This window comes from Cibotium barometz, chromosome 66 (assembly GCF_041138505.1).
Source record: "Cibotium barometz isolate CiBa-2024 chromosome 66, ASM4113850v1, whole genome shotgun sequence".
NCBI classification, from domain to species: Eukaryota; Viridiplantae; Streptophyta; class Polypodiopsida; order Cyatheales; family Cibotiaceae; genus Cibotium; species Cibotium barometz.
Genome location: NC_141111.1, coordinates 12473124 through 12487250, shown reverse-complemented (window position 1 = coordinate 12487250; position 14127 = coordinate 12473124).

The window sequence follows — 14127 nt, the reverse complement described above, 5'->3', positions numbered from 1 at the left end:
AAGGAATGATGGGAAATTATGAATCAACTGGATAAATTGGAAGATTGTGATCAGTGGTACTATGGTTTCATTAAAGGATTGTTTTAAAGTTAGCTGATGCTAAGAAAAAGGCAATTTCATATTGGGTGTGTAAGTGGTGTGGCTGATGCTAAGAAAAAGGCAATTTCATATTGGGTGTGTAAGTGGTGTGGCTAGTTTTATGTTTGCATGAACTTCCGGCTAGGGGGCCTTGGAACTCTTTTCCTTGGTACCCGGGACAAAACCTAACCAAATTCCAAATTGGATCCCATCACTACAGTGGTTGGGTGGTTGGCTAACCCATGGGATCGGATGGGGTTAGGCTGGACTGATGGATCCGTAAATCGAGATTTAATTTCTATTATTACGATAGATGAAGTAAATCCCGGATAGAAATTGTTCTATGGATAGGAATCAACGGCTGTGCCTCTTGATGGGGAAAAAAGCGTTGATCCCAATGATCCAAGTGCAAGTTTCTTCCTTGATTTGACCAAGTACCGTTAAAGGTGCAGTCAGATCAGTTGATCCGTAATGATCTTGACTACGTTAGAGTAAAGAGTTATCCTGGTGGAATCGCCCATGCTTTCCGGGTAAAGGAAGTTTTTCCGGTTTCGGTTTTGGAGAAACCGACGGATTAGTCTCTTGTCCGGATATCCGTGGGCGAGGCCCCGAGTGTGGGTCCCTGGCCCGCGCGAGAAGTGCTACTTCCGCTGCTAGCACCCTGAAACTATTGCTCGGTGGGAACAGGGATCTCACACCCTTGCCTCTAGACTAGCTACTTCCACCTGTGTATGATTGCTGCTACTATGAATCATTAGAGCACCATTTTTATTTTCTTAACGAATTTCTCTAACGAGGTCAAGATACTGAACTAACCTTCATCTGATTAAATCATATAGAAGGGAAACTATTACAAACTTAACTTGAAGGAATCAACGCTTTATTCCTAATTGAATCAGGCACAGCCATTGATCTATTCATCAGAGAAGTCTTCAGGCTTTTAATTAAGTACTCGAGTTCAAAACGTATTCCTATTGATCAATTTTATTATTAAAACTCTACTGATTCTAGCCTCATCCGACCAATGGGTTACCAACCACTAGAATTGGTAGAACCAGACAAGTACTCACCCACCCATAATTGAATGCCTTTCTTAACTTTTGCTTTAGAATACAGATACGCACACACTCCTCCTTAAACTTTAACTTTTAAAACAATCCATTGACAAACAATTATTGGTTACAGATGTCATAACTTAAAATTCCCATTCAATCCTTGTTTCTCACAAAATAGTATCACTCTGGACTCTCCGTTGAGACCAGTAGGTCAGCAATGAGATCCAGTAATAGATTATAATAATTTTCTTGTCATCATACATATATATATCTTCCACGACACGCATGGGTGTCCTAAGCACTGCGAGCCCGTGCATCGCCTAGTCAAAACCCTCCAGGATCCTCCTTAGGTGTCCTGGCACTTCACTCAGGGACTTCACTCAGGGACCGCTTCGTCAGCCCTCGCCCATCGTATTGGAAGTACACCATTTTTCACCATACCCAAGCTGGTCAAGACCTGGGCAGGTTTTTGCCACATGAGCCGTCCTTTGAACACTCCTCCTCGCCAGCTGTTGCAACTGAACTTCCCTTAGAAAAACACATATACCAAATGCTCCCTCCAGCATTCTGGCGTAAGAGAGTCCTTTAAGAAAACTGGGTTTCTATGCAAGTTTTCAGTTTTGATTTTCTTTTGAATACAATGAGGATATCTTAATTCCGTATCCCAAGAGGATATCTTAATTCCGTATCCCAAGACTTTTGAATACAATGAGGATATCTTAATTCCGTATCCCAAGACTTCTATATCACAGGTCTGGACTCCCAAGCAGAATTCCTCAAATTCCTTAATCTTGATCCTCAGATCAAAATCAAAGGTCTCAATTTAATTTCAGATTCGGTGCGTGATTTGATTGAATTTTCCTTAACTGGTCACATCATCTTTTCTTGAAATTGATGAAGGAGATTAAGTTGTGGTCATGGTCTGATTCAGGGCTCGAGTCTGGAAAGGTTCTCCCTGAACTATCTTTCTTGAAAGTGATGAAGGAGATTAAGTCATGGTCATGGTCTGATTCAGGGCTCGAGTCTGGAAAGGTTCTCCCTGAACTATCTTTCTTGAAGGGTAATATTTCAATTACTACTTTACTGAATTTCATTCATTAAGTATTTTGCTTAACTAAATTCAAAACTAAACACGTATTCCTATGAGAAATAAATTAATCATTTATCTAAAATTTCGACTTCGATAGATCTTCTGAATTTTCTCATTACCATCCTAGAGAATATGAAACAGTAGAATTTTTCTTCACATAGTATTTACTTATTCATTTACCAATATTCATGGGATTTAAACAATGACTAAAGAGAACTCTCAAAAAAATTCTGTATGCATCTATTTATGCATAAAATCCAACTTCTATGGAAATAACACTTTTATATAAAAGAAAATCCTTTTATGCATCTATTTATGCATAAAAATCAATTTTGATGAAACTAACACTTTTATAATTAAAAAAATCTTTTATGCATCTATTTATGCATAAAAATCCATTTTGATGAAAGTAACACATTTATAATAAAAAAAATTCTTTTATGCGTCTATTTATGCATTACAATCAATATTGAGATCAAAGTAACACTTTTATAATTTAAAAAAATCTTTTATGCATCTATTTATGCATAAAAATCAATATTGATGAAAGTAACATTTTTATCATAAAAAAACTTTTATGCATCTATTTATGCATAAAAATCAATATTAATGAAAGTAACACTTTTATAATAAAAAAAAATCTTTTATGCATAAAAATCAATATTGGTGAAAGTAACACTTTTATAATTTATTTATTTTTTTAATGCATCTATTTATGCATAAAAATCAATATTAGTGAAAGTAACACTTTTATAATAAAAAAATTCTTTTATGCATCTCTTTATGCATAAAAATCAATATTGGTAAAAGTAACACTTTTTTAATTTAAAAAAATCTTTTATGCATCTATTTATGCATAAAAATCAATATTGATGAAAGGAACACTTTTATAATTAAAAAAAATATTCAATATGCATCTTCCTATGCATAGAATTTAAATATAATGAAAATCACTCTTTTATAATAAAAAAATAACCAATATGTAACTTTTTATGCATAGAATTTAAATATAATGAAAATCACTCTTTTATAATAAAAAAATAACCAATATGCATCTTTCTATGTATAGAATTTAAATCTAATAAAAATCACTCTTTTATAATAATAAAAAATAACCAATATGCATCTTTCTATGCATAGAATTTAATTTTAATGGAAATAACACTTTTATCATAAAAATATTTCTACTATGCATTTTTCTATGCCTAGAATGAAAATAACACTTTTAGAATACACAAACAGTAGGGATTACTCTTTTTGAATAATAAAAGATAAAACTTATTTCACAAAATTTAAGAAAAATTTACCATAATCTCCTTTGTATGGCTGACCATTTTTCAAATTTTCCTATCCTTAAGTCACTTAAAAATTATCCCCAAATGGTTTAAAGCATTCTAAACAAATCAAATTCCACTTTTAAAAGAGAAATAATGTGAAAAGTTTAATTCCAACAATTAGATTACTTATCTAGGATAAAGAAAGGCTGAATTTAAGAATGAGAGAGGGGGAAAGCCTTTCCAACAAGGCATAGCATCATTTTACATTTCAAGAAAATAAAAATTAGAAAACCATTAAAAAAGAATAAAGAAAAAGTAGGATTTCTAACTTACATGAATTTCTGAGAGCTTTCCTTTGGCTTGATGGTTTGAGGGATCTACTCTTGTTTGCAACAAGAGTGGCCACCAATTCTTTAGAAGAGGGAATGGTTAAAAGCTAATGAATTATTAAGAAATTCACAGTTTTGGCTTTGGGGGAGGAGTAGAGTAACAGTGCATAAAACACTATTAAGTTTCTACAAAGGGGGAGGCTTCTATTTATAGGAAAAGTGAGCTTCTAACCGATTCTAGAATTTTCCAGATCAGTTTGGTCAATTTTTGACCATTTTTGGGTCGGTTTAGCTTACTTTTTGGAACTAGACTTGAATTAAGAGAGAGGAGACTTGAATTAAAAGAGAGGAGATATCAAATATCTCAATATTTGAGAATTTAAAACTCCACTACACATGTGAAATAGGCGCCTCCTTCATGAGGGGGAATCCCCACTCTGAGCTGGTGTCAACAAATTATTTTTTTAGTATTTCCTTTGGTCCTTAGTCCACTCTTCATCTTATGCGAGTATTTACTCATTTTTGGGGAGATTTTCTTTATTTCTTCTATTTACCTCCTCCCTACATTTGAATGAACCTAATTGGACCCTCAAATCCTTAATTTAAAATTTTTTAAAAATTTGGACCCATAAGATAAGGCCTTTTGAACAGATTATAATTTATTTCTAATGCACCTTCTGAACATCTTTTTGAACTTCTGTTTCGGGGAAATTTATTTAAATAAGAAGAGATATTTTTGATCCAAAAAATATCTAAAATCTGAATAACCTCTCTCTAGAACGTTTTCTCTCTCTAGGCAAAAATAGATAGAAACAAGATCTTTTATATTTCTGAAGAGGGATTTGATTACATGGGAAGATACTGGACATCTTGAGGGGTTGGAGAGGAATCTTACAGCCTAGAAACATTTGTAATTATGAATAGGAAAATATTTTGATTTTTCCTTTGATTGCAGAGGGTGGTTAAAATTGACGCATTTGCTGGGAGAGGCAGCTGCAACAGCAGCAGCAGAGACCAAGCCAAAGTCCATGGACATGATGCTGCATTGGCGCACTATCTTGGTCGACTTCCTGTAATGGCATTGCCATTATCCACAGGGACTACACCCCTCAATCTTCCTTCACTCTCTTTTTTTTGAAAGCCCTCTCTAAGGTGCTCTGTGTAGCCTCTATGGCACGGAGCACCAAATGTATAGTTCTGATTAAAAAATCCCTTGCCTTTGATGTTTTTGGTTCTGGATTTAGGGATAAGCTTCTTGCTCGTATAGGTATGGTATAGCCAAAAGCATAGGCATAGAGGATCCTCAAGAAATAGCTCAATCACTCCTTGAGCACACTCTGCCCAATAACAAGAGAAGGAAGCTCAATATTGTAAGAAAGCTTTTGTAAAGATGATGTATCACTTCTTATTATGAATACAATACAATTTTTGCAAACTTATTTTCATCAAGTATATCATTGTTTTTTCTAGTTTGTACTATCACTGTTTTTGTTAATGCATCAGAAATGACCCTTGGAGCTTGGGGGAGCAGTGCCAGAACAGTGCGAATTTTGAGCCTGCACCGCTACTGTAGAGCCCAAATTCGTACTTTTTTGGCACAGCTTCCCCAGTCTTCCAGGAGCAATTATGATGCATTGGATGATAAACACTATATTTTTACACATGATTAAAGGTGTTTTTATCTTATAAACTACTGTTTCTCACAATTAGTGTACTCAACTTCATTATAAATGCATCAGAAATGATGCATTTATAAACTATTGTTTCTCACAATTAGTGTACACAACTTCATTGTAAATGCATCACAAATGATAAATGCATTTATAAACTACTGTTTCTCACAATTAGTGTACACAACTTCATTATAAATGCATCAGAAATGATCCTGAGTGGCTGGGGGAGTAGTGCCAAAACGGTGCAAATTTTGAGCCTGCACCGCCGTTGCAGAGCCTAAATTCACACTGTTCTGGCATAGCTTCCCCAGTCCTCCAGGAGAATTTCTAATGCATTGGATGACAAACAATGTAATTTTACACATGATTAAAGCTGTTTTTATCTTATAAACTATTGTTTCTCATAACTAGTGTACTCAACTTCATTAAATGCATCAGAAATGATCTTGAGTGGCCGGGGGAGCAGTGCCAGAACAATGCGAATTTTTTGAGCTTGCACTGTCGTTGTGCAGAGCCTAAATTTGTGCTGTTCTGCATAGCTTCCCTAGTCCTCCAGGAGCATTTCTTATGCATTGGATGATAAACACTATATCTTTACACATGATTAAAGGTGTTTTTATCTTATGAACTACTGTCTTGCTACCCCTCGTCCATGCCTCTCCCTCATGCATGCTTGGGATGGATTAAGTTTTTAAGCCTTTTTGTGCCGTGAGGATGGCTTTAGGCTTTTAAATCCCAGTGCCACAAAGAGAGATAAAGTGTCCACAAAAATATATTTATACTCTTGTCTAAATCTCTTAATTTATGGAGGATAAGCTATATGACATTACTTATGCCACCCTACTTATTCTAGCCATGGTTGGAGATTTAGACAGGAGATTTAGACAATAGCCACCCTACTTATGCTAGCCATGGTTTGAGATTTAGATAGTCACCTTGTGCCATGGGAATGGCTCAAACCTTTTAAATCTTAGTGTCCCCACAAACATAGATTTGGACTCTTGTCCAAAGCTACATTGTATTTCTCTATGCTAGCCATTATTGGAGATTTGGACACTAGTTCAAATCTTAGGCTATTACTCTTTTATCCTTGGTTTGGGATTTGGAAACTAGTCCAAATCTCATGCCATTTATCTTGTAGACTTGGTTTGAGATTTGGATACTAGTCCAAATCTCATTACATCAATTTTAGTGTCCACAAATAGAGATTTGAACTCTTGTCTAAATCTCAATTTTACAAGGAGAATACATTTCCTTTGCTATTGTGAATCTCAATCCATTGCTCCACAAACAATGATTTGGACACTTGTCCAAATCTAAATTTTGAGGAGAAGATATTTCCATTTCTAGTGGTAGCCTTGGTAAGAGATTGGGACACCAATCCAAATCTCAAGCTACATGACATGTTTTATGCTAGCCATGGTTAGATATTTGGACACTAGTTTAAATCCCATGCCATTAATCTTGTAGCATTAGTTGGAGATCTCGAAAGTAGTTTGAAACTTGTAGCATTGACTGCATGCCCAATATTTGTTGGCATCATGGTGGTTCATACTAGATGATGAGAAATCTCATGGTTTAGACATAATGAACATTGTAAGGTATATGAATAGCCTAATCAGAATATGATTCAGATAATGATGAGAACAATGACGCCAAGATGGTAGAATGAGAGTTATGTTTCTATTAGAAGTGTTCCTCTTAAATAGGTTGGGTACAAGATGGATTAGTAATTGCTAAAATCATGTTTAGTATCTTAAAACTTAATGATGCTCTCCATAAATATCTCCATGATTCTAGGCCTAAAAGTCAACAAAGGTTGCTACATTGAATACTCCTGATTCCTAAACACTGTTGCAGACAAAATAGGTAATATTTCTTGAAAACAAGAAACATTTGGCATCTTTCCAAGATTTCATAAAAAAGCATCTTTCCTGGAGGATTCGAGATCGATCTTCACAAACGGCCTGTTTTAGCAATTCCGTTTTGCGTTGGCATGCTCAGACGACTTATTCCACAATTTTTTGAGTACCAACACGACTATGTTTTGATGCGATTTGCAGACGACACAAAGCGACTTACTAATAGGTCATCTGAGCATGTCTATGAAAGCGAAATCACTAAAAAAGTCTGTTTGTGAAAATCAACCTCCGATCCTCCAACTTTTTTCTCCGGAGCATCTGAAACTTGATGCAAAACATCAAGTTTCAGGGTAGACTTGATGTTTTGCAAGAACTTTGATGCAAAACATTGAGTTGTGTGAAAAATTTGATGTTTTACATCAACTCGATGCATAACTATTTTGCATCAACTCAATGTAAAATATCAACTTTTAGCCTAAAAGTTGATGTTTTACATCGAGTTGATGCAAAACATCAACTTTTCCACACAACTCGATGCTTTGCATCGATGCAAAACATTAAGTTTTATGAAAAAGTTGATGTTTTACATCGATTCTATGCAAAACATCAACTTTTTTATAAAATTTGATGTTTTGCATAGAATTAAAGAAAAAAAATACCTAGGATATAGGTAGAACATAAGTTTATGGCTAAGGACATGAAAAACACATATGGTCACAACCTTTGACTAAAAATTTGAGAGGAGGTCATTAAAAAAAATGCTTATCTATGTAACCATGTAACCTTTGTATCATAAATAATATCGCTACATAGTAGATGCCAAAAATTCATGAGAACAGAAGAGCTAGATGACATAATCCATGATGACCTGTAATCCATTGGTTTTAATCCAACTGTGCAAGGCTCCATTGATTTGGAATACCACAAGTCGATTGATTTGCCAATCTTGATTTTTGTTCTACAATTCAATTTTAAAGTTGAAGAATTATAAGTAAATACACATGGTGTGACCATCTATGTCGAGGAGGGGGGTGCATGTGAACCTCGACTTTGTCATGCCTATGTGCTATGCTCTCCAGCATAGGGGACCTTGAATCTACCGTCATCGTGAAAGCTCTAAGCTCTTTTCTACCACCATTCCAAAAGCCCTAAGCTCCTCTCTTTTCTCTTTATACACAAAGACAATGTCGTGTGAGCGAAGATTGCATCTCGTAGCATCCTTTGCATTTCCTCTAAATAATTATAACTAGGGTTCATTCTACACTACCCTTAGATATACCATCTTTCAACATCCTTCACATGCACAATAAATAATTATAACTAGAGCTCATTCGTACACTACTCTTAGATATACCATCACCTATGTTCATGATAATGGCTATCTTGATCAAACATCAACATATGCATACTATGAATTTTTGCCACCACCACATATGTACATGATATAGGCTATAATTTCTTCCCGCCAACCTTATCCATATTGCATAACAGAAATTTCCTTCATGAAAACAAATGCCTATGTGGGTCGAAATTTACACCCATAGGCTATATGATGTCTGCCTCTAAGATTGTCCTGCTAAAAAAATATCTCTTTTAACATGCTTAGGTTTACTTAGAGCCTCCATAGTTTACCATCTTCTACATATACATATGAATACAAGTCTACCTTTGCACACCTATAAGTTGACCTCTTTTTAAACTCTTAGCATTGGTTGTATATCATGCGCACTATTTGCTTATAAATAATAGAGAAAATAATTATATCATGCAAACTATCAAGGTAAGTATATACTAAAGGCTTTACTATTTGGGTCTAGAAATAAACTCAAGGATGTTTGTAGATTTTTTCATAAATTATGGAGCTTATGCTGTTATGTATTCTAATATTTTTTGAGTGCTTATCAAATAATGTGCATATTTATGCATAATGGTAGAATTTGTACCAAAAAGTCTATTAGAAAAAGTGTCTTATATTCATGAAATTTATAAAATATTTTTTTATTTGAAAAAGATTGATATTTCTTTAAGTTATGTAGACTCCTATGTAATTTTGTAAGTCAAGTTTATTTTTATGTCACAAACAATAGCAATTTATAAATCTACGAAGGTCACACATGTTTTCAATCTTGAAAAAAATAGCAAAATTCATGTATTTTTTAAATTTATACATGGAATGCTAGATGTGTTTTCAAAAAATTGTTTTTAAGCCATTTTTTAGATTTCACACATTTTGGGAGGGAATATGTTTAGGTAACCCTCATCAGTTACCTATGGTCTAGATCTAGCCTATATAGTCGGTTTGAGTTGGAATGGATATTACTAACATAATAGAGGCATTGAAAAACCTCCAGGTCTAGTTGGGATTGAGTTGTTTTGAGGTGGATGACAAGAATGAGATCTTTCCCCCAAAATTTCTTAGTGCTTGGCTACATCACATATTTTGGCATGTATTACGCCAAAGTGTGATGCTATATGAGCCTTTGCCTTAAGGCGATTAAGACCCTCCCAAGAGATCTTGGGGAATGGTGGAGAGAATAGAGAGAGCCAATCTTGTTTTGAGTGGGGGGCAGAGGAAGAACTCGGGGGGTGCACTATGAAGAAATTCTATGTATCATGTCCATTTAAGGAATATTTAAAAAACCCCTTACACTTACATACTCTTGTGAATAAAACGACCCCCTTTTGTGAGTAGGAGGCACAAGAAGAGCTTGGGGGGTGCACTATAAATAGATCCTATGTATCATGTGTATTCAAGGAGTATTTAAAAAACCACTTACACTTACATAATTTTGTAAATAAAATGACCCCTTACACTTACATACTTTTGTAAATAAAATGACCTCTTTTTCTTCATAAACTTACTGTTTTTTTTAACTGCTTAAAAACCCCCCCTCTTGTAAATGTAATTCTGTAACTTTTTAAATTTAATATACCCCTCATCACATGAACTCACATGCTACACTTACATATTTTTAGGTGATGCCCCTGGAAGAGGAGATAGTCCAAACAAACTAAAAATGGGTTTAATCACTAGTAACAGTGGATTAGCATTAATAAAGAGTTAATGCAAGATCGTATAGATGGATTTTTGGCTTTGATACTAATTGTTGGCATCATAATGGCTCATAGATGATGCTGACATAATGAACATGCTAATCTAGATAATTAACCTAATCACAATATGATTAAGATAATGATAAGCATAAAGATACCAAGGTAGGAGAGTGAGAGTTATATTTCCATTAGATGTGTGCCTCTTAAATAGACTGAGTACAAGATGGATTAGCAAATGCTAATCATGTTTAGTAGATTAACAAAGTCAATGATTCTCTCCATAAATCTGTCCATGATTCTAGCCTCCACATTCTTCTCATACAATCTAGCCCTTGATTGTAACCTTTAAAGTCAACAAAGGTGATGTCTCCATTAAGGAAAATGTTAACCATTTCCATTAGCGTAATTTTCCTCATGTTGAGAGTGTAGCTACCTTGATAACCAATATTCACAATGGATATTAAAAGTCACATTTCTAGTCTCCCGTCAATAGTTCATAAATAAGTTTCTATTAATAACCTAACTTTTCTTTCTCTCCCCTTTCCTAAAGTTGAATCCTTGATCCCTCTCATTGATCTAGACGTTTTAGAGAAGGCAAACCACAAGTGGCCTTCTTCTAACTTTCTTCCTCTTTTAGATCTAGTTCTTTCCATCAAATCTAATGGACCTATTATCAAATTTATTTCTTTCATTCCTCTTCTACCTTTTAGATGATTGGATCTAAGATTCATTATAAGCTATGAGCTAACAATATTTAGAGCCATACAACCCCCTTTACTACTCATTCTATCATCCTTCTTTCTAACCTTACCCATTGTTAAGAGCTAAGATTCATTATAAGCTATGAGCTAACAATATTCAGAGCCATATAGCCCCCTTTACTACTCATTCTATCATCCTTCTTTCTGGCCTTACCCGTTGTTAACCCTTGTCAAAGACTCTTCACTTTCACTTGATTTGGTTGTAGCATTGGAAAGATTGGATCTCTCTTAAATGGTTATGTATTGTATATTCTACATCATCACTTGTTATTTCTCTTTGAAAGGCATGCCACACGATAGCTTAATGAAGGATACCAGTGAGGATAAGGTTTACACTAGTGTAAGCGGTCTATGAGGTCTAGGACCTAATTTCTAGCTTTGACTGCATTAATGATGTAAACCCTAAAAACAAAGGAGATAAGGCAAAAGGAAACCCCAACCCCTCATTCTCTCATACATAATCTATGAGTGCTTTTTCTCTCTGCCCTTTCACTCCTTTCACTCTTGCGTCTTGCTTGCTTGTATGCATGATTTGAGCTTTGTAGGTGCTTGTCTATGCATGTGTGAGTGAGTGTGTGAGAGGGCAATCGAGTTGCAAGGTGGTTGAGCTATGAGGAGTGTGCAATGTCATGAGCTCTTGCATACTCCATCGACGCTGCTACCTATGAGAATCCCAAGCACAAGGTATCATGAGGTAAGTAACATACCCTGCTTATGCATTTGTGTTCTTAGTATGGCATATTAGCTCTCGATTTAAGCATTTGTGCGCTCGCAAGTGTGGTGTGGTGAACTCCCCACAATAAGAGTGACTCCTATGCCTTTCTCATGCCATAAAAGCTTATCATAATTGGCCTTGATATCAGGCAATACCTACATCGCTTTGTTACTGCTTGCATCTTAAATGCTTAGGTGCGTTTCTATTTTATGCTAGTTTTTGTATTATGTTTTCTTCTTGCTATTGTTATTTTATTCTTGTTAACCCCTCAATTTGTTCCGTTTTGGTAACTTCTGTCTAGTTTTTCTAGTTTTTTAATGAAGTTTTTTAATTTTTGGTTTTTGAAACTATTAATTGGGTATTGAAATTGATTTTATTTGGATAATTAGACCCCAAAATCAAAATATGGTCATAGGGTAGACCCTAGTTTAGACCTCTTACATGGTCAATGTTGGTCTCTTACCAACATTTAGGTGGACTAGACAAAAAAAAAATTCAACTAACGTCAACCTAGTTTCTAAACCAACTATTCCCATTGAATTCTCGATCCACTAGTTATGCCAAGAGTCCCTTGGGTTGGGTAACATAATAAATACACCCGGTTATACTCTAGAAATAGTCAAACCACTCGGAACAAAGTATGAAAGAAGACACAAAAAATGAAAACAAAAACAAAAACAAAAATTAAAAAAATTAAAATTTTAAAAAAGAAAAAGAAATTGCTGGTCATAATATTTTTTTTTAAAAGTGTGTAAAAACTTGCTAGATATCTATTTTAAGCTGTTGCAATCATTTTGATGTAACCCAAAAAATTACAAACCTAACTGATCCAAAAAAGTGTGCCATTTGTTATCCGTATTGTTCAAAGATACCTAAAAACCACTTTGGACAAAGTTAGACAACACTTTTTTTTTAAAAATCCCCAAAAATCAAAACATTTATAGGAAATCTCCCTAGCCTTAAAATAGCTTGAAATGACAAGCAATTGGGCATGTTTTAAGAGGAAAGCATTTCCATCCAAATAGCTTCCTACCAACCCAACCTTGGCAGCTCCTCTGATCTTGGATTAATGGAAGGACTACAAGACTTGGGGAGATAAAACCTCACTTAAACACTCAAACAACAAACTTAAGATGAACCACTAACCTCATTGACTGCATAACTAATTACTTTAGCGGTCTAGCTTTGGCTTTGTTAGAGCAGTGTATCAAACTGGTGAAAAAGGAGCTCAGTTCAACTCCAAGGCCACACTCAAATGTGCTTTTCCATATATGAACCCCATGCATGTATAGATTCTTATCCACATGAAGCCTATCATGATTAGCAACCCAGTGCCTATTGAACTAAACCCTACACACTTATTGTGTGAGATAGCAAGAAAAAAGATGAAGTGTAAGAATTAGAGACCCTTGAGAACTCTATAAAGTATGTGAAGCAACAAAACTACATGGTCCCTACCTTGGATTCACAAGTTGCAAGCAGGCTGTGTGGGGGTGATGAAGAGATCATGACTAGTTTTTTGCATCATTTCTTGACATCAACAAGGTCACTTGGCATCCAAAGCTATGAGTTAAGTAATAGGGTTGGATCGGTGTAGTGCTTTGTTTTATACCCACTTGATGACATGACATAATCTTGGATCGACAATTCTTTAAATTGGATTACATGATCATGGGTCGATTGATTATAGAAGCAAGAAATTCAAGAATCTAAGAAATTCATGCATTGTTAGGAGCTATCGGCATTTATAAAGACCTCTTGATGCATGCCGATATCTCTCCTGATGCATGCCGATATCTCTCCTGATGCATGTTAGTGCTACTGGCATGCTTAGGTAGCTAACAAGGGCATGCATTAGGTATCTACTTAAGCATGCTGCGAGCTCTTGGTGCATGCCAGGTACCTATCTAAGCGTATCGGTAGGTATTAGAGATACTGACGACATGCACTAATAGCTCCGCATACTGATAGCTCCTAATGCATGCTAGTAGATAATGACTCATGCCAATAGCTAGTGACATAATTAGGCAGCTATGGGCATGCATTAGTATCTACCAGCATGCATTGGTGTCTATCAACATGCATTAGTATCTAGTAGCATGCATTGAGATCTCTTAGTGCATGCCGGTAGAGCTAACCAATGCATGCCACATGATGCTACCGGTGGATCATCTAGCAGCTTGTGCCTGTTCAAGTAATATATAGTATATAAGTATATATATATGTAATTCAA